This window comes from Ostrea edulis, chromosome 7, assembly GCF_947568905.1.
Source record: "Ostrea edulis chromosome 7, xbOstEdul1.1, whole genome shotgun sequence".
Classification (NCBI taxonomy): domain Eukaryota; kingdom Metazoa; phylum Mollusca; class Bivalvia; order Ostreida; family Ostreidae; genus Ostrea; species Ostrea edulis.
This window is the reverse complement of record NC_079170.1, coordinates 10,340,172-10,366,698: the sequence shown is the minus strand read 5'-3', so window position 1 is coordinate 10,366,698 and position 26,527 is coordinate 10,340,172. Positions and strand designations below refer to the sequence as shown.

The window sequence follows — 26,527 nt, the reverse complement described above, 5'->3', positions numbered from 1 at the left end:
AAATAATGGAAGGAAAGAAATTCATTTTTCTAGAAAAAATGAACATCAAGAACAGTGTTCGAAAAACACAATGAATCAATTTACCATTGTGGTTGAATTCAGGTACTAATACTCAATTCAAAACTCGCGAATCAAATATATTGATTAAGCTGAAGTTGATAACTCTGTTGGATCCGTAAAACAGATGGATCCGAATACGAGCCTGATACCCTCATAAGCTCATAAACCGTTCTATGGATAGGTATCTGAAGATAAGTCATGTGAACGACAGAGAATTTGAAACTAGTAGAGTGGTTCTTTTGTCAAAAAGAAAATATTGAGCAAAAAGATGGTTGATCGGTTGTTTGTTTGTTTTACGTTGAGACGTCATTAGTTGTAGATGAAGTACCAGAAATTTAAACCTATGCTTTACACCTAGTAAGGATTTTTATTTAACGTGCCGACGCCTGCTGCGACATGGTATCTTCTTTATTAAGTTCGGATATCCGAAAGACCCGTGATTCTCACTTGTAAAGGCGGATAGTTTGAGGAAGGAGCAATCACTACCTGCATGTATGCTTACGTTTGTCGCGGCCATAGCACGAGCGGGATGCGAACTCATGAACTCGTGGTTACGAATCGAATGCTCTATCATTGAGCTACCGCGACCGGTAATGCAGAAAGAAGTTGGTAAAGCGAATGCCGCAAAACCATTAACCACGTCGGAACAAGCTGGAGAAAAAAGGCCGAATCAGTAAACAAAGCCCCAAGGCACTATTGAATAAAATGTGGTTACAAAACTTTATGCTGTTTGGTATTCGTGTTGGAAAAGAAAAGATCACTGAAAATGGTCTCATGTTAAACTTTGTGCAGACAATACTAGAATTTGATGAGCGTCACACAAAAACAAGAACAGGAGATATTACTCATCTTTGAGCTTTTAAGCCAAAACAATTAACGAATCCTCCAAACTTTTTCCGTTGAAGCATACAAGATGTTCCGGGATCGTATACCTCCTTCCACTAAAAACACCAGCCAGTCCTCTCTATGTTGGAATTCATTTCAGGTAGATGCAGAATTCTGGTCCAAGAACCAACATACGGGGAAAACACTTTTCGGTCCATGATGTAACTCAGCAAGCAATGTCGTCAAATTTTGCATCATAAGAATACAAAAACAAGTCAGCTAATAAAAGAGCACAAGTCGTACTTATGGGAATCCTAAAAGACTGTTGCAAAACCCTATCTCCAGAGACTACATATATACTATCAATGTGGAACTACATTATCGTTTGAATATCAACTTGTGTGTAGAATGAAAATGGTGTTTAACAAAGTTGGCTGACTTATTCTTGAAACGCCACCAGTTGTAAGTGAAGTACCACAAATTTAAACCTATGCTTAACACCTGCGCCGTAGCAATGAGGTTTCTTTAATACATTTCGGTAAATTTTAAATAAACAGTATGCACTGAATCTTTTCAAGGTGCCACATACTTCATATAGAAGACTTGAGTATGTTTTGTTCTCAGGAAGTGATCTTTGGACTTCAGGGTTGTAGTTCACATTATCATATATAAAGTGTGAGAGTGCCCATTTCACAATAAACCGTCCCCTTGATGCCAATTTATTTTGAGTCGAAATGATAATTCTTTCAAATAATTTCTATTCATAGATCAATGATGGAAAGACACAAAAGATTCCCAAAGAAATATGAGGAATACTTGGTTACCTTTCCAAGAAAACGAAATCGAGGTAAGAAGAAAAACAAGCCTTCTGCAGGTGATATCAAAAGGAACAATGGAGATAAGTGTTCTGAATATACATATACTGAGCAAAGTGCAACGCAGGGAAACTATGAAAACAAACAGGAAGGTTGTGTTTCTGAGGCAAGTGAAGATGAGCTTAATTTTCAGACTGGAATGGAAGACAATGATATAGACAATTGCGAGGAAGTTGACAATCGTTTCTACTGTAAAGAGTATGAAGAGGATTCCTCGGATTCAGACAAATGTTATGAAGAAAAACTTCACCTATTTAACATTAAACCTAGGACAAATACGTACAAGCATATAAATGACACTAAAGACCAACAAGATAGTTTTTATCAAGTGAAGGTTGAGAATCGCTTTTTTGAGTCACATGACGACAATAAGAATATACATAGTGACTATCGCAAAATGGAAGAAAATGGTGATACATCTGAGTCAGAACATTTTGATAAAAATGTACACAGTACAGTTGATGAGGAAGATGACACATCTGAGACAGAGAAAAACTATGGAGAAGAGCATCCTCAACAGTACAGAGTGAGAAAGAACAGTGGGTATTCAAAGCCACAAAAGAGCACTATAAATGAACAAGGATACAATCATACATTGGAAAAGTCAGATAATATCAATGAAAATGAACAGGATTTTCCATGGAGGAAGGGCAACATAATTGATTCCCCAGAGTCACAGAAAATTTATGAGCACCAATGTGATGTAGAGAACGAAGACTCTATCCATGACTCTGACAAATGTACAAGTGATGCAGAAAGTAGTAGTGCAATGGACGAGAACATGAAATCTGAATTCAAGTTTCAAATACCCCACAAAGAATGGATTCAGTTGCCATTTGTTGATAAACCTACATACAGAAGACTCGGAGGTAACTGGACAGATGTCTTTGCAAAGCACTTTAATGTTGTTCAGCCACACTGTGTTTTAATCTTCAAATATAATCGGATTGCTAAATCAAAGAGGGCAGTACTGTATGGACAATTTGCTGCAAAGTGTAAACATTCAAAATGTAACGCATCATACAAAATGACAATTGCTGACAAACCTGAAACAGAAGATGTTATCGTGCATGTCAGTCGCATTGGTGAAGTGTCCGAACATAATGAAGAGAGATCCAGACTGGTGAGAGGCTCCAGACGAGATCAGATGAAGAAGGAACTTGAAACTAAATCTCCCCTTTTGTACAGATCTGAACTATTGGTTGATGCTAACACCAGAGAATTAAATGCTGGAAATTTTACAGCAGTTCCAACTAAAGATGTTTTAAAGCAAGTGCGCGCTGAGGAACGCCAATACGAGAAATTGAGTGATTGTGTAGTTAGGGAGGTGTACGCTGTTAAGCGAACTTTAGAAATTCTTTGCCCAGTATCGAAACCTGTAAAGGGATATATTCAATACATTGGATATGATCCTTTTTTTGTCATAAATTTCTGCGCCGAGCAAATAAATCTACTAACGGAAGCTTGTCAAGAAGAAGATGCCTTTTTGTACTTTGATGCTACTGGTCTATCCATGAAAAGGCCATTTGATCAGCCAAAGAGATTGTATATGTATTGCCTAGTATTACAGACGAGGAGACATATGGAAAGCATACGAGTCGCAGAGATGATGACCAATGATCACACGACGCCATCTATATTGAATTTCCTTATGCGTATAAGGCATGCAGTAACAACAAACAGGCAATATAGAGCTCCACGAAAAATTGAGACAGATTTTAGTTTTGCAATGATTCATTCCGCATGCAGGGCTTTCAACTCCTGTGATCTGATTACATATCTGACTAAGTGTTGGGATATCATCTCAACAGATACCGTCATGACAGCTAGAATGACAGTTCTACACATCTGTGCTGCGCATATGATGAAGATTTTTCAAAAGATGGTCGTTAAATTCACAGAGCGAAGTCAAACTAAAAAGTTCTGGATGTTCGTGCTGGCACGACTCCAAACCGCATCGACACTAGAGACGGCAACAGTTTTAGTGAGGGACATCGCGACTGTGTGTAAAAGCTCAATTGTAGACAAAAGAGTGAATAAAGCACTGAATAATTTGCAAACAGCAATTCAATTGATTAATGAGGACATAGTGGATGAAGCTAATTCGACATACTCTATCGTCCATGAGGAGCACGATGGTACTCTGAGAGCACAGTCCCCATTTTATGAATACTTTGCTAACACTGTTTCCAATGCTTATGTCTCCAGTGATGCAGATGGAGAGAATCCATATCATAATCCTTCATTGATAGCTACCTTGCTAAAAGACTATCTACCCTTTCTTCCGCTCTGGTCAGGGCTGCTTTTATCAGAGCATAGAAGAAACATCATCGAAGGATCCAACCGGGACACCAATGCCGTGGTCGAAAGACAATTCGCCACTTTAAAGAATGAGGTTCTTCATAAAGAACGAAACATGAACCCCGGGAAGGCGTGTCGTCTACTGTATGTCTCAGCCACAGGGTTGGCCAAACGTGCTTTAGTTCGTTCTAGAAAGCGGAAATACAAAGATGACACCCAGGAAAAGGAAAAATGGCAGAAATCAAGTTTAATGGACAAAAAGAAAAAGAAAAGGTCCAAATACTTCTCAGCCCCTACTAAAAAGGAAATCGACAAAATGAGTTTTGCAGAGAAAGAAATCACAGATCAAGAATCTTGTGATGATGCATATGGTGCAGAAAGTAAGGAGAAGAAACGAAACATTGCACCACAAAGGACATCTACAAAACGAAGTGAAGTAAACAATCAAAGCAAACTAGGTCGATATCAAAGTAAGAAGACATTCATTGCATCGCCATCAAAATGCTTTACAACTTCATTTGATTTTACGGATGCCAATGCTATGCCATGGGGAGGGTTTGACAAAAAACGCACAGGTATATCGCTGTCAAACACTTGCACTATAGACAACATATTGACAGCAATGTACATCATCATTTGCTCTCGATCTGATGTTGCACAAAAGCTGTCTTCGAGTAATGATACTGCCACACAGGTAGTGCTTGAGATATGTTTTAATGAAATGATGCAGCGAAAGTGGACGGAAGCAAAATTGAAATTTGTGACTGATCTCCTTAAGAAACGTGGAACTAGCATAGATCTGTTTGGAACAGAATTTGAAATGGCCATCAAATACCTTGTACGACCACAAAGACACACCACTAAAAAAAATTGCAAGAAATGTTTGGAGAGCAGGTCTTCAAAACACGACCTCATTGAATTGGGACTTGGCAAGAAGAGTAAGAACTCCATCCATGAGCTCCTGTCAGATTGGAAATATGGCAATGAATCGCGATGCCCAGCACGATGTGGAGGTGCTACAGCCACCCATCAAATATTTGACGAAATTCCAGTGTTGCTTTTCATGGCTATAGATTTAGCGTCGGCTGCTGGAAGACTAAGGGTAGAAACGTTAGAAGAAGCCATTACTGTTGCCGATCAGCAGTATGATCTTTATGCAGCAACACTAAATAGACATGGTCACTTTCGGATGCTTGTGAGATCCAGTTGTGATTGTCCATGGTACAGCTATGATGGTCTTCGACACAGTAATCGATTTGTAAAGGTCAACAGCTTTGGATGCAGAGAAAATGAAACCGTTGTACATTTGATCTATGTACAACAAAATAACATTTGAAGGACTTCGATTCAGTATCGTAAAGAATTCTCAGTACATGACTTTTCTTTTACATTCATCAGTGTCATTATCAGATAGTTAAAGACACGAATTTCATTTATAAGGAATTGATACTTTTTACATTTTTGTCTATCACGTATTCATTTGTCAAAGCAAATGACAAATGAAATATGTAGTATTGCTTTGTACATGTAAGTCAAATGCTTTTCAGGTTACATGTGTCTTCATAATCAACTGTTGAAATACATATACAGGTGTTTGAACTAATTTTTGGGGGAAATGATGTGTAATTAATATGGAGGACAATGTATAAAGATGCACCAATTGTGTATGAAAGTTCAAATATATATACAAGGTACGATATCAAACGCTTTTATGCAAAATTGATAAAGACAATCTAAACGATTGTAAGCAGATAACACTTACATTCGCTGATAATATAAGGGCACAATTACATATAATTGTGTTAATGTGCATTGACTGTTTGGACTGAGGTGTTTTGCAAAGTATCATGTAGATCCACGTTATGCGTACAAGATAACTTCTAGATCTAATTTAGTGAACTAAGAAATGAAGCATTTGTATTTGATTGTTGAAATTTCAATAAAGATTATTAACAATACTATTTCTTAATTACAAAATGGCCTGAAGATAATCTACATGAATATAACAATTCAATGTAATGTTATGTATGTGCATTTTACGGCAAAATATATAATTTACCTGTTAACCTTTATTTTTCAATTTCCTAAACACAGTAGACCAAACTTGTCACATATTGGGGGTATACGGCAAAGATATAAAGACAATTTGTCTATACAGTGTGTATAGAAATGTTTGAGTATAAATAAACTGTATTTGTATCGTTTAATGTGTGTTTAGTCATATTTCCTTGACATTTGCGTTCCTCCAACTGATGTAAATGAAACATCGCTGCATTGGCGCTACAGTCCACAAAGTTAAAGAATCTTAATTTAGTTTTAGACATATAGCATGCAAACATTTGGCAGTGATTTGAAACTTATTCTTGTAGTACACACAGAAATAAAATGTCTTAGACTGATAACCTATGGGGTGGATTGCAATACATTAACCTTTAACTTTTAATACACAAATTGATATAAAAGACAGGGACCAAAATGCAAAATCGATATTTGATACAACATGACACTCATTAACAGAAACTGCTTTATAGGGATTAATTCCAAGTAATTTAATGAAAGTTTGCGTATTTCCACTACAAATCAAATATTGGAAGGAAAATACCTAAAACTCTATGGCAATTTCTTGAGAGATTTACACCTTATTAACGTATACGTCATATAGCCAGACAGTTGTATAACAGTATGCATGGCGTTGTAACACCTGACACCTTGTATCGTTAGGTCACCTGAGTCACTTTAGATAACTTAATGATATTAGTCTGCATTCGTCGTCGTACGACGTACGTCGTCCGTGAACAATTGAACATTTTCAACTTCTTCACAATTACCATTCCATATCCTTTCAAATTTCGTATGAAGCAGTATTGGGACAAGAGAGTTAAATAACTTGATGACCATAACATAAATTTAGTGGCTGCCGTCAGTTAAATAATGCTACTTTTCAACCTTGGTGCCTAACGACTTCCGTACAAATAACCCTATGGTAAAACCAAAACAAGTCCAAAAAATATCAATAAGACCCCTACATGTACCCAGGGCGTTTTTCCATTATACCATTGCCCTAATAATGTAGGATTACTGTCGGCCGCCAGATAATACATTTTTCTTAATCGCCTTCCGTAGAAAAAGGATTAAAGTACCACTGTTATGCACAATGAAATATAATACATAATGTTCCTTAGGATATTCACGGAAAACTTGAAAATTCATGGTACCTTGATTCAAAATGCGTAAATAGTTGATTTCCTTAAGAGATATTTTAAAAATGGTGGTATATTGATCAATCCAATATCACCACTAGGCATGTGTATACTTGATAAATAGTCAGATATCCAATAAAAACACCTAGTGTCTAAAGATATTAGAAGGAAATTTAAAAGTATAATCATAAATTAGTAAGATATCTAATACAAACACAGACTTTTGTAGAATATTCACGACACCTTGAATCTAAAGGTATAAGTAGGTGACTTTCTTAAGCGTGATATCTGAAAATCGATTGCGTATTAAGATACCTATTACCAACCCTTGTCAAAAATGTTCAATGGTAAATTTGTCCGATATCTAATACAAAGACAGATTTACTTCAGATATTCATAAAAAAAACTTGAAATTTCAGGTTACCTGCAATCAAAAGGTATAAGTAGCTGACTTCCTTAAGCGTGATATCTCAAAATTGATGTCATATCAAGATACCTAATACCATTCCACTTGACATGGATAGTTGTAAATTAGTCAGATATCTAATACAAATACAGAGTTCTTTAAGATATTTATGAAAAACTTGAAATTTCAGGATACCAGGAATCAAAAGGTATAAGTAGCTGACTTCCTTAAGCGTGATATCTAAAACTCGATGGCATATCAAGATACCTAATATCAGATTATGTCATATGTGCATTGGTAAATTAATCAGATATTTTAAACAATTTCAGGTTACCAGGAATCAAAAGTTATTTGAAAAATTAATGGCATATCAAGATACCTAATACCACTCCACTTCACATGGATAGTTTTTAACTAGTCAGATATCTAATACAAGCACAGAGTTCTTTAAGATATTTATGAAAAACTTGAAATTTCAGGATACCAGGAATCAAAAGGTACAAGTAGCTGACTTCATTAAGCGTGATATCTGGAAATTGATGGCATGTCAAGATACCTAATATCACTCTTCTTCACTTTGATAATTGTAAATTAGTCAGACATCTAATACAAACTCAGATTTCCTTAAAATATTGGTAGAAAACTTGAAATTTTATGTTACCTGCAATCAAAAGGTATAAGTATCTGACTTCCTTAAGGGTGATATCTGAAAATTGATGGCATATCAAGATACCTAGTACCACTCCACTTCACATGGATAGTTGTAAATTAGTCAGATATCTAATACAAACAAGGAGTTGTTTAAGATATTTATGAAAAACTTGAAATTTCATGTTACCTGCAATCAAAAGGTATAAGTAGCTGACTTCCTTAAGCGTGATATCTCAAAGTTAATGACATATCAAGATACCTAGGACCACTCCACTTCACATGGATAGTTGTTAACTAGTCAGATATCTAATACAAACTCAGAGTTCTTTAAGATATTTATGAAAAACATGAAATTTCAGGTTACCTGGAATCAAAAGGTATAAGTAGCTGACTTTCTTAAGCGTGATATCTGGAAATTGATGGCATGTCAAGATACCTAATATCACTCTTCTTCACTTTGATAATTGTAAATTAGTCAGACATCTAATACAAACTCAGATTTCCTTAAAATATTGGTAGAAAACTTGAAATTTTATGTTACCTGCAATCAAAAGGTATAAGTATCTGACTTCCTTAAGGGTGATATCTGAAAATTGATGGCATATCAAGATACCTAGTACCACTCCACTTCACATGGATAGTTGTAAATTAGTCAGATATCTAATACAAACAAGGAGTTGTTTAAGATATTTATGAAAAACTTGAAATTTCATGTTACCTGCAATCAAAAGGTATAAGTAGCTGACTTCCTTAAGCGTGATATCTCAAAGTTAATGACATATCAAGATACCTAGGACCACTCCACTTCACATGGATAGTTGTTAACTAGTCAGATATCTAATACAAACTCAGAGTTCTTTAAGATATTTATGAAAAACATGAAATTTCAGGTTACCTGGAATCAAAAGGTATAAGTAGCTGACTTTCTTAAGCGTGATATCTGGAAATTGATGGCATGTCAAGATACCTAATATCACTCTTCTTCACTTTGATAATTGTAAATTAGTCAGATATCTAATACAAACTCAGAGTTTCTTAAAATATTGGTAGAAAACTTGAAATTTCAGGTTACCTGCAATCAAAAGGTATAAGTAGCTGACTTCCTTAAGGGTGAAATCTGAAAATTGATGTCATATTAAGATACCTAGTACCACTCCACTTCACATGGATAGTTGTTAACTAGTCAGATATCTAATAGTAGCACATAGTTCTTTAAGATAATTATGAAAAACTTGGAAATTTCAGGATACCAGGAATCAAAAGGAACAAGTAGCTGACTTCATTAAGCGTGATATCTCAAAATTGATGGCATATCAAGATACCTAGTACCACTCCACTTCACATGGATAGTTGTTAACTAATCAGATATCTAATACAAACTCAGAGTTCTTTAAGATATTTATGAAAAACATGAAATTTCAGGTTACCTGGAATCAAAAGGTATAAGTAGCTGACTTCGTTAAGTATGATATCCGAAAATTGTTGGCATATCAAGATACCTAATATCACACCTCTTCACGTGGATAGTTGTCAATTAGTCAGATTTCTAATACAAATACAGAGTTCTTTAAGATATTTATGAAAAACTTGAAATTTCAGGTTACCAGGAATCAAAAGGTACAAGTAGCTGACTTCATTAAGCGTGATATCTGGAAATTGATGGCATGTCAAGATACCTAATATCACTCTTCTTCACTTTGATAATTGTAAATTAGTCAGATATCTAATACAAACAAGGAGTTCTTTAAGATATTTATGAAAAACTTGAAATTTCAGGTTACCTGCAATCAAAAGGTATAAGTAGCTGACTTCCATAAGGGTGATATCTGAAAATTGATGGCATATCAAGATACCTAATACCACTCCACTTCACATGGATAGTTGTAAATTAGTCAGATATCTTATACAAACAAGGCGTTCTTTAAGATATTGATGAAAAACTTGAAATTTCAGGTTACCTGCAATCAAAAGGTATAAGTAGCTGACTTTCTTAAGCGTGATATCTCAAAATTGATGTCATATCAAGATACTAATACCATTCCACTTGACATGGATAGTTGTAAATTAGTCAGATATCTAATACAAATACAGAGTTCTTTAAGATATTTATGAAAAACTTGAAATTTTAGGTTACCAGGAATCAAAAGGTATAAGTAGCTGACTTCCTTAAGCGTGATATCTAAAAATCGATGGCATATCAAGATACCTAATATCAGATTATGTCATATGTGCATTGGTAAATTAATCAGATATTTAAAACAAAGACGGAGTTCCTTAAAATATTTTCTAAAAACTTTAATTTTCAGATTACCTGCAATCAAAAGATATAAGTAGCTGACTTCCTTAAGCGTGATATCTCAAAATTAATGGCATATCAAGATACCTAATACCACTCCACTTCACATGGATAGTTTTTAACTAGTCAGATATCTAATACAAGCACAGAGTTCTTTAAGATATTTATGAAAAACTTGAAATTTCAGGATACCAGGAATCAAAAGGTACAAGTAGCTGACTTCATTAAGCGTGATATCTGGAAATTGATGGCATGTCAAGATACCTAATATCACTCTTCTTCACTTTGATAATTGTAAATTAGTCAGACATCTAATACAAACTCAGATTTCCTTAAAATATTGGTAGAAAACTTGAAATTTTATGTTACCTGCAATCAAAAGGTATAAGTAGCTGACTTCCTTAAGGGTGATATCTGAAAATTGATGGCATATCAAGATACCTAGTACCACTCCACTTCACATGGATAGTTGTAAATTAGTCAGATATCTAATACAAACAAGGAGTTGTTTAAGATATTTATGAAAAACTTGAAATTTCATGTTACCTGCAATCAAAAGGTATAAGTAGCTGACTTCCTTAAGCGTGATATCTCAAAGTTAATGACATATCAAGATACCTAGGACCACTCCACTTCACATGGATAGTTGTTAACTAATCAGATATCTAATACAAACTCAGAGTTCTTTAAGATATTTATGAAAAACATGAAATTTCATGTTACCTGGAATCAAAAGGTATAAGTAGCTGACTTCGTTAAGTATGATATCCGAAAATTGTTGGCATATCAAGATACCTAATATCACACCTCTTCACGTGGATAGTTGTAAATTAGTCAGATTTCTAATACAAATACAGAGTTCTTTAAGATATTTATGAACAACTTGAAATTTCAGGTTACCAGCAATCAAAAGGTACAAGTAGCTGACTTCATTAAGCGTGATATCTGGAAATTTATGGCATATCAAGATACCTAATATCACTCTTCTTCCCTTTGATAATTGTAAATTAGTCAGATATCTAATACAAACTCAGAGTTCCTTAAGATATTTTCGAAAAACTTGAAATTTCAGTTTACCTGCTATCAAAAGGTATATGTAGCTGACTTCCTTAAGCGTGATATCTGAAAATTGATGACATATCACGATACACAATATCACTAGTCGCCATACGTATCGTTGGAAGTTAGTTAAATATATGAGATAAACACGGAGTTCCTTAAGGTATTCACACGGATCTTGAAATTTCATTGTACCGATAATCAAAATGTATAAGTAACTGATTTCCTAAAGAGCGATATCTGAAAATTCGTGGCGTACCAAAACACCATCTATCACTTCTTGCCATATGTATAGTCGTAAATTCGTCAGATATCTAATACAAACATAAAGTCAAACATAAAGTTTCTTACGGTATTCACACTTATGTTGAAATTTCAGAGTAACTCGAATCAAATTGTAAAAGTAGCAGATATCTCAAAATGGATGGTATATCAAATGATTGAAGGTCTGAATTCAATCTGTATCACTTTTAAAGTAAACACTCAGTTGAAAAAGTTTATTCGTATTTTACATTGCAACGTTATGTAATTGGGGATAATTGAGCATGAAATTTCATACGACTCCTCGTCCTCTTTAGAAATAAATCTGATAGATAATAATTTTCAAACTCATTAACCTTTATCTGGTAGCTAGCTATCAGTAATTATAACTTTTATATTTTGTAGTAGCTGGCTACGAGTAGCTAACTTTTCTTACTTTTAGTAGCTGGCTACTAGTAACTGGCTACTAGTAGCTAACTTTTCCTGGTTCAAGTAGCTGGCTACTAGTAGCCAACTTTTCTTTTTTTAAGTAGCCAGTTACTAGTAGCTGGTTACTAGTAGCCAACTTTACCGATCTGAGAAAACAAACTGTTTAGTTTACATCATGTTCAACCAATGAAAATGCGTTTTTTCAACTACACTTTGTGTGTTGTTAAAATAAAAATAATTGAAAGCAGTGAGTTACACCGTTTTATATGTAAATTATTTAAAATCAATGAACTTTTTTTCGTAGGCAAAGCCTCATTGCACAGTTTACACACCAACATGTTGTATGAAGACTATGAACATTCAATTAAATGGAAGCGTTTTGAAGACAATAACTAATTGTTTACACATTCCTTCGTCTTGCATGTGTTCTAACGTAACAGCTCTCTGCAGGGGACTTGGCCTGCATCCAATCATATGCAGGAATTTGCTGTAACGAAAATCGTGCTAACGCAGCCAAGGGTTGTAGAGAAGCGGAGCGGATCATAAACCCTTGGCTAGCGAAGAAGATTGTCACGGGTGGATTTTGAAAAAATAATTTAAAAGAAAAATGATTAAATTTATAGTAGAAATCACACTACTTTACTTCAATTAAGCAACTGTATTTATCACTATTTTTTAATCTACACGTTTTTAGGAAGTGGAAGCACGGCGTTTATAAATTAGGCTAAATATATACTGCACGTATTGTTGTTTCGCATTCATTAAAAAATGAAAACATTAGGCCTATAATTCAATTCAAAGTTAGGAAATACAATATTTCATTATTCATAATTGAAAGTTCAATTATTTTTTATCTTTAATTTTTGTGTGTGTAAATCTACCAGTTGGTAGAAACTGGGAGCACAAGTTATGCCTATATGTTATTGCAAGGTGAAGGTCAGTTGGTGCATTCCCGTGGGGATCCGGATTAGAATAGGTCCTTAGTACCCCTTGCTTGTCGTAAGAGGCGACTAAATGGGGCGGTCCTTTGGATAAGACTGCAAAAACCGAGGTCCCGTGTCACAGCAGGTGTGGCACGATAAAGACCCCTCCCTACTCAATGGTCATAAGCGCCGAGCATAGGCCTAAATGCAGCCCTTCACCAGCAGTGGTGACGTCTCCATGTGAGTGAAATATTCTCGAGAGGGACGTTAAACAGAGTTCGAATTGTGTATTGAATTTGAAGACCAGAACGGAATGCATATGCTGTAGGCCCTACATGTAACAGTGCTTAGCTTCGATATAATCATTTTCTCGCAGTTTATCTAGGTCTCTGTCCAAATGCTTTTTTGAAAAGTACATGTTTTTTTCTTATGACAAAGTCCTTGCGCCGACAAAAAATATCCACGTCTTTTCCCTCATACCTTCCTTCGAAAATTGAAAAAAAAACACACCTCAGTCTAAATTCTTTCTACTGACAGCTAGTACACCTTTAAATGGTATAAAACTCACTAATGCAGTGTTAAATACAAGCCTTTAATGCGATAACTTTTTTTGTTCATTGAATCTAATCTGTTTATGAAATTGCTAACAACTGTTTTGAAACCTTCTCGCTCGACGTCGCATATGACGTCACGCGTAAAATATCGAAGTAAATATGCATATCGCAAGATTTGAATTTCATCGCTTTCAAACTCGAAAACTACGCAAAATGTTTCATTTAAAACACGTGTAAAGTAGTTTTAGGCATGACATGAATTAATTCTGCTGACAAAAATAAAAGAAACATACGATGTGGAGCTTTGTGTTTCCTCAGATCATTATACCAGAATACATTCATATCGTATAAGGTAAAAATAGAATTTCATTAGTCATGAAGTTTAATGATAGACTGTTTGCATAAGTAGGGTTTTAAGGTTGGTTGATCCTCATGTGACTTATCAATATGAATGGTTGAAATTGGAAAAAATATATTAATTTCCACTCAATATAGTTAAATTTAATTAATGACCAACGAAAATGTGTATGTTGCCACGCTTTTAAAGACGTCAAATGTACAAAGACAGAAGTATGTGCTAACATCAGAAAATCGCACATTTTTGTTATACAGAATAATTAAAATAGATAAAAACTTGTTGAAATGACAAATTTTAAATGTCAGGAGTTTAAAATAACTGTTAATTCAAAAATATGTACAAATTAATTGTGGATATTTGGGAAATCATGTATAATAGACATACAGAAGAGTAAATACCAGCATAGGAGTTATTGCCCTTGACAACGTGGAATGGATAACGGTTCTTTGTGATTCCTCACAATACAATCCATACATTGACGTGACTATGATGTGAAATAACCTTTGTATCGATGAACAATACCCCTTATTGGATTTTTCAAGATTCTGTCGGGTTTTGCCATACCCCCTCCCCTACCCACATTGACGTCTTTGGAGTTTCCACTTCCATTGTTTGCGGTATAAATTTCGCGTTCTTTGTTCTCCACGAACAATAACCTATTGAATTATCCCAAGGCCATGTTTTCCCATGATGTGTTTGGATTTCTAGTTATTTTCTTCTATTTCAAGTTTTATTTCCATTATTTTCTATCTGAAGTTTTATTTCCTTTTTTTTTTTTTATAGTTCTGTTGTGTCTATTTGTAGTTCTCTTGTTCCCGAGAACAATGGATCCTTAAAGTAGGTCAGAGTTGCGTGTGATATAACTCTTCCATTGTTCTTGACTATTGTTCTCAAGAACAATTATAGAGAACAATACAGACGTGTAATATGACCCCTATGACGTCACCAGTCTTGATATGACATTTTAAAAAAACCCGGTTTCTGTGCGATACGTGTGTATTCTTTTCAAATATAAACACTCTGAAGTTACACATTTTATCAAGAATACACCTGAAATTAGTGAAATACCCAAAATTACAAAAAGGGGGAGGGCATAGGAAGTCCTGTCTACAAACAACTTCTGAATTCTATGCAAAATGTCATAGAAGGGGGAATTTAGACATCAAAAATACAAATTGAACTTAAGAGAATGTTACTATGTAGTTGTCCAAAACTCTCCATTGCTTATAATTAATACAACGCTTAAACAATAGAATGACGTCATAGGAGGATGTTTCTCTAATATATCCGTTTTTTGTTTAGGGATTTAAAACCTGGAGATCAACTGGCAGTTAGAGGAAGGTCGAAAGGCGTTTATTATTACCATCACGGTATCTTCATAAGTAACAAGGAAGGAGTAATCAATATCCAGACAAGGGACAAAGAAGATGGAACGGTGGTGAAAGAAAGTTTGAGTGAATTCACCGATGGTAAAAAAATAAAAAAGGTTAAGTTTCCAGACAGCCAGTGCCTGCCTCCTGAAGTTGTGGTAAACAACGCCAAGAAATACCTGGCCAATCCAAGTACATGGAAAAAGTACGAGCTTCTCAACCAAAACTGCGAACACTTTGCAACAAAATGCAAAACAGGCGAGGCCGTCTCATTTCAAGTTAGGGGAATAATAAGAACCGTCACGAATTTTCTCTCAGAAATATTGCAACCTAGTTCAAGCATTCCACGTAGATCGAAACCTTCAGAATTGACGCCGAGATATCGAAAATCAGATTTAGACTTGGCTAGAGCTTCAGTCATGGCTAAATCTTCAGTCATGTCGGGAGCTTCAGCCATGTTGGGATCTATGAGCATGTCGGGAGCTTTAGCCACGTTGGAATCTATGGGCATGTCGGGATCTTCGGGCATGTGGGGATCTTCAGGCATGTCGGGAACTTCAGGCATGTGGGGATCCTTGGGCATGTTGGGATCTTCAAAAAGATTTTGACAGTGGTTTTAGTGTGCGCTCAGTTTTTTTTTTTTTTTTTTTTTTTTAGACATTTGATTATGCATCACTTTAGTAAAAATGTACGCAAATGTAGATTTCAAACTCTTGATGAATTGTACCAATGTGTTTTTTTTCTTTTTTAATTATTATTATTTGTTTTTATTAGATATCCATGCTTATGAATGAACAAATTTTGACAATAAACTCCGAAACGCTTGCTCCATAGTTACTGCTTGCACCTTTGATATTGTTTCATATATAAGGTGAATTCCGTAACCTATAATCGATTCTTATTTGATTAGTAAATATCGTAAAATTAATTAATTAACCTACTTTCGTTTTCGATTAACCTCCCTGAAATAGTAAATTTGAGAGTACAGTGGCAGACATGCTTTAACGGATCTAAGCCATTTTTCTGTTGTTTATCGATGCTTGAATTTGATCTTACAAAAGAAATAAGTTTTGGTAATTGTGCCTGTCCGTCAGTCTTGATTCAGTTTGAAAAAATTCTTAAGCGATATATATATATAAGCACAAAAACCCAACAACACCCTACTTTCTACAAGATACAAGGCCAGTAAAGAACAGTGTCGTGGCCTTTTCAGTGCCATATATATATATATATATATATATATATATATATATATATATATCCATAGTCTCTATTTTGTAAGAATACTAAAAAACCATTAAAACACTTTTCGAAATATTTCAGCCGTTTCACCAGCCTTCATCAGTCGTGTTTATTAAAATGCATAGCAACTAACGTTGAACAACGTATTATGACGTCACAATGTACATACATCTGAAAGGCAACGTCATGTATCAAAATTGCGCCCAAAAAAAATCTGAAAAGATGCGAGAGCTACTGTAATAACCTGTTTAAATCATACCTGTACGTGGACTCTAATTGGTGTAAAGTAAATTCTTTCATATACATAAAGATATATGTTTAAAAAGAAATATTTTAAATAGATAGTACACATATACTACACCCAAAAATGTTCATTAAGATAGTTTATAGACAGTAATGTTCCCTTTTGTTTATACCAACTGGTATATATGTATTAAGCTTTTTCTTCCATAGATTTTCTCTATATTTCCGGTAAATATCTCTCTTGTACAGTTTTTCAATACCTATTATGCTATAATCATCTATGGTGTGAAAATCGGAATAAAAATGAACAGCCACAGGGTCATTAGTTTCCCTTCTGATGAGTGATAAATTCAAGACATGTCTCTGATATAAAGTTCCACCAGTTTCTCCCACATACACAATCTTGTTACATTTTTTTTTTACAAAAAACTCTATACACTACATTGCATGGTTTACAATTAATATAATTTTTGATGTGATAATTGTTTCCATTATCATCCTCAAACTGGCTTGTTTTGACAACATATTTACAAAGAATACACTTCTTAGCAACACACTAAGTGTATTCTTTGTAAATATGTCATCTTTACTGTACATCGGGTCATTTTGACGTCGGCAACATTAAAAGGATTACAATATAGGTTTCTTTTTTTAGCGTATTTTCCTTTCACAAATGCATCATTTAGCACTTTCATTTTTGGTGAATTTTCTCATCTGCCAAACAAATAAAATAAATATTTCCAGCTCGCGAAAAGTACCCTATATTCAGTATTTCAATAATATCATCCTCAACAAAACAAAGGATGAACTCTTGAATAGCTCTTTTGAAAAACAAAATATTCATTATATCAATACATTCTCACAGGTTTACATATATTTTCCAATTATTTCATGCAGTATATGAAGGTGAAGATAACAAACAGTGATGAATCTCATAATTCCTATTTCAAATGTTCTACATTTTGTCGATATTCACATGGCACACTTTAGCAAATTCTTTGCATGTGTCGACGTCACTCCATGCATAGTTATGATATCATCAGTTTACTCTTATGTTGATCAGAAAGAAATACAGCAGCAGCATGATTTATTTCACACATATAAAGTGAAACTATCAAACACAACATTACTTGCTATGTATACTCTAAATAGTTTGCCGTTTATCGGGTAATTTTGGAGACGGCAATGTTTAGTGGAATTGTCTTTAAAAATATACATGCATATAGAGTTCGAAATCTTAGTGCTTCATTTTTATGAAATTGCATTCAACAAATATATCATTTATAGGAATAGAAAGTTTGACACTTCCATTTATGACAAATTTTTCTCACCAAAGAAGCCAGCATTTTCATCGCCCCAAAATCACCCGATATACGATATTCTAATAATCACATCGTTGTATTCGTTAAGAAACAAAATCGCCCGATATAGTCAGAAGGCCAAAATCTGTAGCTATCGTAAAAAAGGGGTCCGATGCAAATTTCATGTTAGAATAGTCCAACTGGTTTTTTTTATGTGTGCAGGCATCCAGGAGTCCGGATCCACTTGTTGGACATTCTGAATCTGAATGGTATGGCCGCCATGATAGTTTTCAAGATGGCCGCCACCGGAATTTGTTTAAACCCTATCATAGGTTGTCATGACTAGCATTGATTGATGTTTACATCAATTATATCATAATCCAACACGAGGAAGTCATTTATGCGTTTTATTTTTGCACTGGATCACAAACATTTATGTTATCGCCGATTTCATCTTTTAAAAATAAGGAAAAACAGGCAAAACTGAAGACAAAGAGTACTCTACAGAAGTAATCTTCTTTGGTTGACTTTAAAACCGTATCATCACAACTTGTACTATGAAAGAACTAAAACAATGTGTACTATCTGTACTTGTCTTCACAAACAATTGTTATTATTAGTTTGTCAAATGTGTACATGCACACATCAACGCGACATTTATAGAACAAATTTGGCAAAACCGATACATTTCTTAGCTCAAGTATATTGTCAGGATTATTACTGATACAGTAAATTTAATTGTCATGATAAAGTTCATAAAGGGAATCGATTCATTTTATGTCAGCGCGTTATGTGTGTCAGATTCTCCATAACACAGAACACGGCCTTACACAACCCTTACATGGAAACCGCAAACACAGCTCATAGTTGTTGACTGATTTTCAATAGTAAAAGGATTTGCATCTACATGGTTGTGCGCATCCGAGTCCATTCTGTGTACATTTGCAACGTTGAGCCGCACAAAACATACGGCATTTGCATGTTGTAAGTTCCAAACACATTTTAGCGATTGGTCTGCCAGCCAACAGCCGTGGCTGAAGCCCCTCATTGCCTCCCCCCAGTTCCTACCCACTATCCTCAGGTGCAGGCGGAAGATGTAGTTCTTTTCCAAGGCTCTTCTTCACACAAAGGTCTGATAATGTGCCCGCCTGATGTGAAGGATAAAAGCATCACGAATTGGAGGCAGATTCTCAATTGTTTTGATCAAGCCAAGGAATAGATCATGCCTACGTTCTGAATGGAATAGTCTTGACTATTGGGATCATATAGCTTGCAGACAAAGGAATCTGTATCAGCAAGCACATTGTCATCCGGAATCTTTGCTGCCTAGATTCTGGAAAAGCTGAGAGTACTTCTGGAAGACAGACCATGCAGAGGGCTTTCCAATTCCAACACACTGTCTTGTACTGTTGCAGCATTAAATGCCATATGTGCTGCCTTCTGCGAATCTGTAATGTTGATGGAGTAAACAGGAACAAAATTGTTGCTTCTTAGGCAATCCAGCTTTCATCCACACAAAGAGGCTGAGCTGCGGCTGATAAGCAAGAAGAAAAATGATGACATCATCGTCTCGACTCACCACAACTGTTTGCGGTTATCCCTGCTCACTTGCGTCCTTCGCATGAAGATGAATTCTCATATCAGCCTCTTCATGCTCAGGGGATGACAGCTTTGAGACATCTCTTCCTTAGGAAGTCCACACTTTTGCAGGGTCTGTGAATCCTTTATTCAACACCAGCTCTCGTCCTTGTTGATTCTGGAACTTGTGCGCTAATTTTGTGCATAGAAAGTTTGCCAAGCTAGCTTTGTTTTCATCAGAGGAGATGAATCTCTTCCACTGTCCCATGGACTGGTTTCTTGTATGCATGTCTCGTCTGACTGCCTTCTTTTCCCGCACCCTCTGACTACAAGTTGTTTAGTTGATTGTTTTCTTCGTGTACTGGTGAAGATAACAAACAGTGACTGGTCAAAGGCAATATCAACCAAGGAACAATGGTTTTAGAACATATGACTGATATGGTCAGCAACACTATCAATCCATTCGCCGAGCGTTTTAGCGTTTACCCTGTTCCCTAATGTCTGGATCATGACCATTCCATCAATGGCAATGCATGATGGTATTGGCCTGGGTACATCATTGTGTAAAGCCTTGCTGGAGAGGACTTATACAGGCAGTGCCTGCTGTCCAATCCTATTATGAATTACCATATAAAATACGGTTTAAATTAAGCCTTACTGGGGAATCTTGCCGAGGTCAGCTTTGTTGTGGGGTAGACGCAGTGTGCCATCAGGCATTGCCAATGAAAGTGGAACTGCACAAATCTCTTGCTCCAACATTTTGATCAGGTCAACATCTTTCCCTGCCTTCATAGTTGTGACCACACGTGCAAGAAGCTTTCTGTCTGCCTTTAGTGTAACAGTTTTTTCCTTTTCAACATTGACTTTAACAGTGTACATACTGTCGTAAGTTTGCAGGTTCTTTGACTTGATTCTGTGCTGAAAATCTGTAGTCTTCTTGATCAGCCTCGTCTCAACAAACATCGACACAATCTGCTTCCCAGTGGCTTTAGCATGCAATAGGTTATTCGTTACTACTTCACTGGCAATATCCCCTGTGGTAATCTAGTTCTGTGGAAGTACGATCAAGTGGGTTGAACAGATTGATAAGTTTTCGCACATACTCTTGGTCTTCCATCATTCTCTTGGGACCAAAAGCTTTGTGTGCATATACATGTTGATCATCATCATCGTCTTTATTGTCAGCTACCTTGTACATGGTCTTGGTGTTTCTGGTCAGCTGAGCTCTCTCGTTGAAAGTTAGGTCCCACCTGTCACGTGCTGTGTCTGGGTTTTTTATCCCCACAAGTCCTCCAGCTATCTTACCGGCCTTGCTGAGATGTTCAACAGCCTGGTCATCGGGTATCTCATTGAACTTCTGTTTTGTTTCTTTTGTGACAATGTCTCCTGCAAGAAAGCCTCTGTACACCTCTGGAGCAGTCAAGGGCAACATGCGCATATCAGCGAGGAAGACTACTCCCCAACGTAAGTAGTGGAAATGATCAAATGCTGCAAACCAAGGCAGCATTTCAGCAAATGATGTCAAGAACGGGTCCCAGTCTCCCTCACGAAAAGCGTGCGTGAATCCCAAGAGGATGGAGATCAACTTCATGTAGGTCCTCCAGTAGGAGAAAGTGGCATTCTCTGAGGAAGCTTCGAACTCATCAAACAGGACTTGCACATCTTCAGTTTCTGACAAAAGGTCTTCACTAGAGGAACTGATTCTTCTCTCATCCTTGCTGTTGAAAACACACAACTTAACTTCTGCATACAACAAACACAAAACACATACATAAGTACGCACGCACAGACCACTTGAATAAGACTTCCTTATGTCTAGACACACTATAAGAAGGGGTCCATGTGCCACATCGCTCATATAAGTCACCTCGGCACATATTTAGAGATTTCCCCATTATATTTGCGTGTAAAACGTTGATACCTATTGCTACAACCTACCCCCGGAGGCCATGATTTTTACAAACTTCTCTAGCCTAATGGTTCTTGAGAAGATTTTCAAAGATTTTCTCTATATAGTTGTACGTAAAACTTTGATCGACTATTGTAGTTCCACCCCCCCACCCCCAGGTGATCACCTCATATTCATATGCTTATTTGGATAGATGGTGCACCAAAATATGGAGAAAGTGATGACAAGGACATAGCAGATTTTGTAGACAACCATTCTGGTTGCAAACTGAATGATAAAATACCAGAGCTGTTAAATTATCAAACACACAGACATGCCAGAACTTGTCGAAAAAAGGGGAAAAAATTGTCGATTTAATTTTCCTCTGCCACCAATGTCTAGAACTCAGATATTAGAACCACTCAGCGATACTGACAAAGACAGTTTTCCAAAAATTTCAAAGGTCTTTGAAAATATCTGCTCATTATTAAATGAGTTAAAATCAGGGGACCAAATGACGCTGTCAGCGTTCCTGGACAAACTACAAATAACAGAAGATGTCTACATCAAAGCAATGAGGTCATCTTTGAAAGTTCCAAAATTATTCCTTAAAAGGAATGTTTCAGAAATAAGAGTAAATTCCTACAATGAGCTGATGCTTAAAATTTGGCAAACAAACATTGATGTTCAGTTCATTTTGGATGCTTATGCATGTGCTGCATTTGTTGTATCATACATATCAAAGTCTCAAAGAGGAATGTCGAACTTGATGCATGAAGCATGCCAAGAAGCCAGAAATGGTAATAAGAGTATACAACAACAAGTTAGACACATAGGAAATAAATTTCTTACACATGTTGAAATTTGTGCAAAAGAGATAGTGTATATCGTTTTACAGTTGTCGATGCGTTACAGCACAAGATCTTTTGTATTCATCAACACTGCACCAATAGAAACAAGAACTTTCCTTTTAAAACCTTATGAGGTACCTTCTGAAATGCCTGAGAACTCCACAGACATTCAATCTGACAATATCTTAGCGAGATATCAAAGGAGACCAAGATTATTAAACAATTGCTGTTTGGCAGATTTTGTATCTCATTATGATGTTGTTTTCCCAAAGAAACTGACAAACAAAACTCTAACCAGGAGTATTTACCAGAAGATGAAGAAAATGAAGAAGATGACGTAAACTCAGATGAGATAGTTCCGAGTAATATGTGTGACGAACATGAAATACCAATGAGAGAGGGAACAGTGTTGAGGAAACGCAAGAAACCAAAAATAATTCGTTATGTAAGGTATAACAGAGAACAGGAGCTAGAAAATTTCTTCAGAGAACAATTAATGTTATTTTACCCTTGGAGAAATGAGTCACAGGATTTGATTGGGAATTTCCAAACCTTTGAGGAACAGTACAATTCAAAGATTGCAATAATAAGTGTAAGTAAAAGGAAATATGAAATGGATCATGGTGTAACCGACATTGTAGTAAACAACTTTGGAAATACAAAACAGTAGTCCAGTAGTAGACTTGCTCAAGTCTCTATGTTGTTTTTATTACTTGATCATTTCGTTCAAATTTTTTTGTGTTTCAGAAGTCTAAATATCTGCTCTCTACCATACTTATTGTCACCAAACTTGTAAACCCTGCACGGGGCTTATCAGCCTCCTAATTAAATCTGTCATCATGTATCCCTCTGTAGGATGTTTTATGACCTTTCCCCAAATCAAAATGTTTTAGTTTAGCTGTTGTATTCCTAGTGTTTCCATATGTTCAATTCACATGGCAGTTTCTACAATGTGAAAGTTTTTCAGTTTTATTAGGTCACCTTAGTAAACTCGGGTGACCTATTGCAATTGGTCTGCGTCCATTGTGCGTTCTTGATAACTACCATTCCGATTCTTTTCAAATTTAGATTGGGACAAGGGGGACATGAATTGTAATTTTCAGGATTCCTACACCCCTGGGGCCTTAGGGCAGGTCAAAAATTGGCCAATTTTCAAAAATCTTCTCTAGAACACCACACGTGTAAGAAAAATTAAATGCATTGTGATGCAGAGCAGGAAGGTCTCTACCAAAAACTGTAAATTTCATCATCCCCGGGATAGAGTTTCTAACCCCAGGGAAGGGCCAAACGTGATATATAGTGTTTGTGTGTAAAACGCTTAGATAACATCTTCTTTTGTGCTATTGATACTTGATTGTAACTAAATGGATATTTAGAAAGAAAAAGTAGTCCTTTACCAAAATTGTAAATTTGGTGATCTCAGGGAGTAGGGGTTTTGGTATCAGGGTAGGGCCAAAATGGTCAGTTATTAAATGTGTGAAAAATAGAACTGTTTTAACTTCTTCTTTATAACTACTGTTCCAGTTCCTTTCAAATTTGGTATGAAGCATCTTCGGGACATGACGTAGAACATCAATCAATCTTCAGGACAAGGGGGACATAAATTGTAAATTTCATGATTCTAGATGGTAAGGGTTTGGTTTCATGGTGGAGCCAAAATTATTATAGTGATTATTGTTTTTATCATTTGAAGGACTTCTTTAAGTTTACTGATGCAGTATAAAACTAATTGCATAATTTGGAAAAGCAGAAAAGAATGTACAAAAAATGGTGAATATTGCAAAGTTATTCCAAGGATTATCAAAGACGGAATATTTTGTGTTAATTGAAAGATATTACTTGCACATTGACATAAATCCAGACACCCATACTGATAAAGTTTGCCTTAAGTGTGCAAGAGAAGTCAATAAGGTGAATGAAAGTGTTTTGAAACTCAAGACAAACCATGAGTGAACAATAGGAAGTCTGTTGCAATCCTATGGACATGTAACATCTAAGAGATTAGTTTCTGGTTGAATTTTAAATCACTTATAGATAACTGATTTAATTCTTATGATATGGCTTTAGAAGGTCAGATATTTCCGTGTTCATTTTAATTCAGAGAAGTTTTAATTGTTCAACTTTGTAACATTTTGGAAATCCCCATAGTCATACATCACCCATCAACTTAATCAGCGATTCTGCAGCACCACACTGCAGTGTTGTAATATGATCCCTTTACCGACCGTATTCTGGTCGGTGATTTTGCAGGGTTTACAAGTCTCTATGTTTGGCATTATCAAAAGTATTAAAGAGAGCACTGATTATTAAACATAGATACTTGTATTAAAGAGAGCACTGATTATTAAACATAGAGACTTGAACAAGTCTAGTCCAGTAGTTGCTGCTTAAGTTCAACATATTGAAGAAATAGACAACGATGAGCAGTTCGATAGTCAAAACATATTCCATGGCTGTTTCAACCGAAAGAAAATGGGTCATGATTATGATTTAGGCCTGGATTTGGGCATAACAAGAAAGCAAATTGATCAGTGTGAAACAAAAGTGAAATCAATGAGTCATGATGAATATTTGAAATTGGTAAGATCTCTGAATGATAAGCAGAAAAAAAATTTCATCATGTTTTGCACAAAATCAAAAATGAAGAATTGCCCTTCTATTGCTTTTTAACTGGTGGTGCTGGTGTTGGAAAAAGTGTTCTGACTACTGCTCTTTTCCAAGCAATAACACGATACTATGTCAAGTGTTTATCTGAATGTCCGGATGAAATGAAAGCAGTGTTGTGCGCACCAACAGGAAAACCTGCACATAATATAGGTGGCCACACAATACATTCTCTATTTTGTATTCCAGAAAATCAGAGCTTGAATTACAAGCCCTTAGATGTACAGCAGTTGGACTCCTTCAGAGTGAAATTTCGATCTTTGAAAGTAATTTTTATTGATGAAATATTTATGGTTGGCAACAAAGTGTTTAATTACATCAATTTAAGACTTTAGGAAATTTTTGCAACAGGAAGAGCATTTGGTGGTGTGAGCATTATTGCAATTGGGGATTTGTTTCAATTAAAACCTGTCTTTGATGGTTGGATATTTCAATATTTAAAGGATGGATATGGACCGTTGGCCATAAATCTTTGGCAAGAATTTTTCTAGATGTATGAATTGACAGAAATCATGCGGCAGAAGGATGATCGAGACTTTGCGGAACCTTTAAACAGGCTGCAAGAAGGACTCCAAACAGATGAAGACATTGCAAAATTGAAAATGAGGTATCGTTATATACTCAAGGGTGAAATTCTCAAAGGTACAAAAACTGATTTTGTGTCAGAATGTGGAAACTGTACTTGCAAGTTTCTTTCACTGTGATGTTTTGCATCAAGTTGTTTTCCTTTACTGTTGTCCCCAAAAAGCCACACAAGGACAATTGTGCAGGTTATTACTTGAAATATTCAAAGTGCTAGATCATAGCAAACCAATCATTATTATGGGGGATACTAATGTTAACTTCCTCACTCAGACTGAATTAAGCAAATTTGTTGGAAAAAAACAAATTAAAAGAACTGGTTACATATCCAACTACAGATTATGGAACTTGCTTAGACAATGTGTACACAAATATGATTTCAAATGAGATTTCCTGTGCTACATTAGAAAGTTATTATTCAGATCACAAACCAGTTGTTGCTTACTTGTAGGAAACTTTTAAGAGAAAAAACTGAATTGCTTTCATTTGTAAATACAGGATTTGTATTTGTTGTAATGAAACGGGTATGTTTTTAGATTACTGGTAATGATTGATTAGCATTATTTTGTTAAAATGGGCGACTTATGAGTTGAGTATATGATCTAGTCAT

The 26,527-nt window shown here is 35.6% G+C and overlaps 1 protein-coding gene across 1 annotated transcript in view; it reads left to right on the top strand.

Annotated features, from left to right (window-relative positions):
• The window catches only part of LOC125656182 (uncharacterized), a 374,718-nt gene that overhangs the window by 20,016 nt on the left and 328,175 nt on the right, over positions 1-26,527 (top strand). The gene's annotated exons all lie outside the window — the stretch shown is intronic.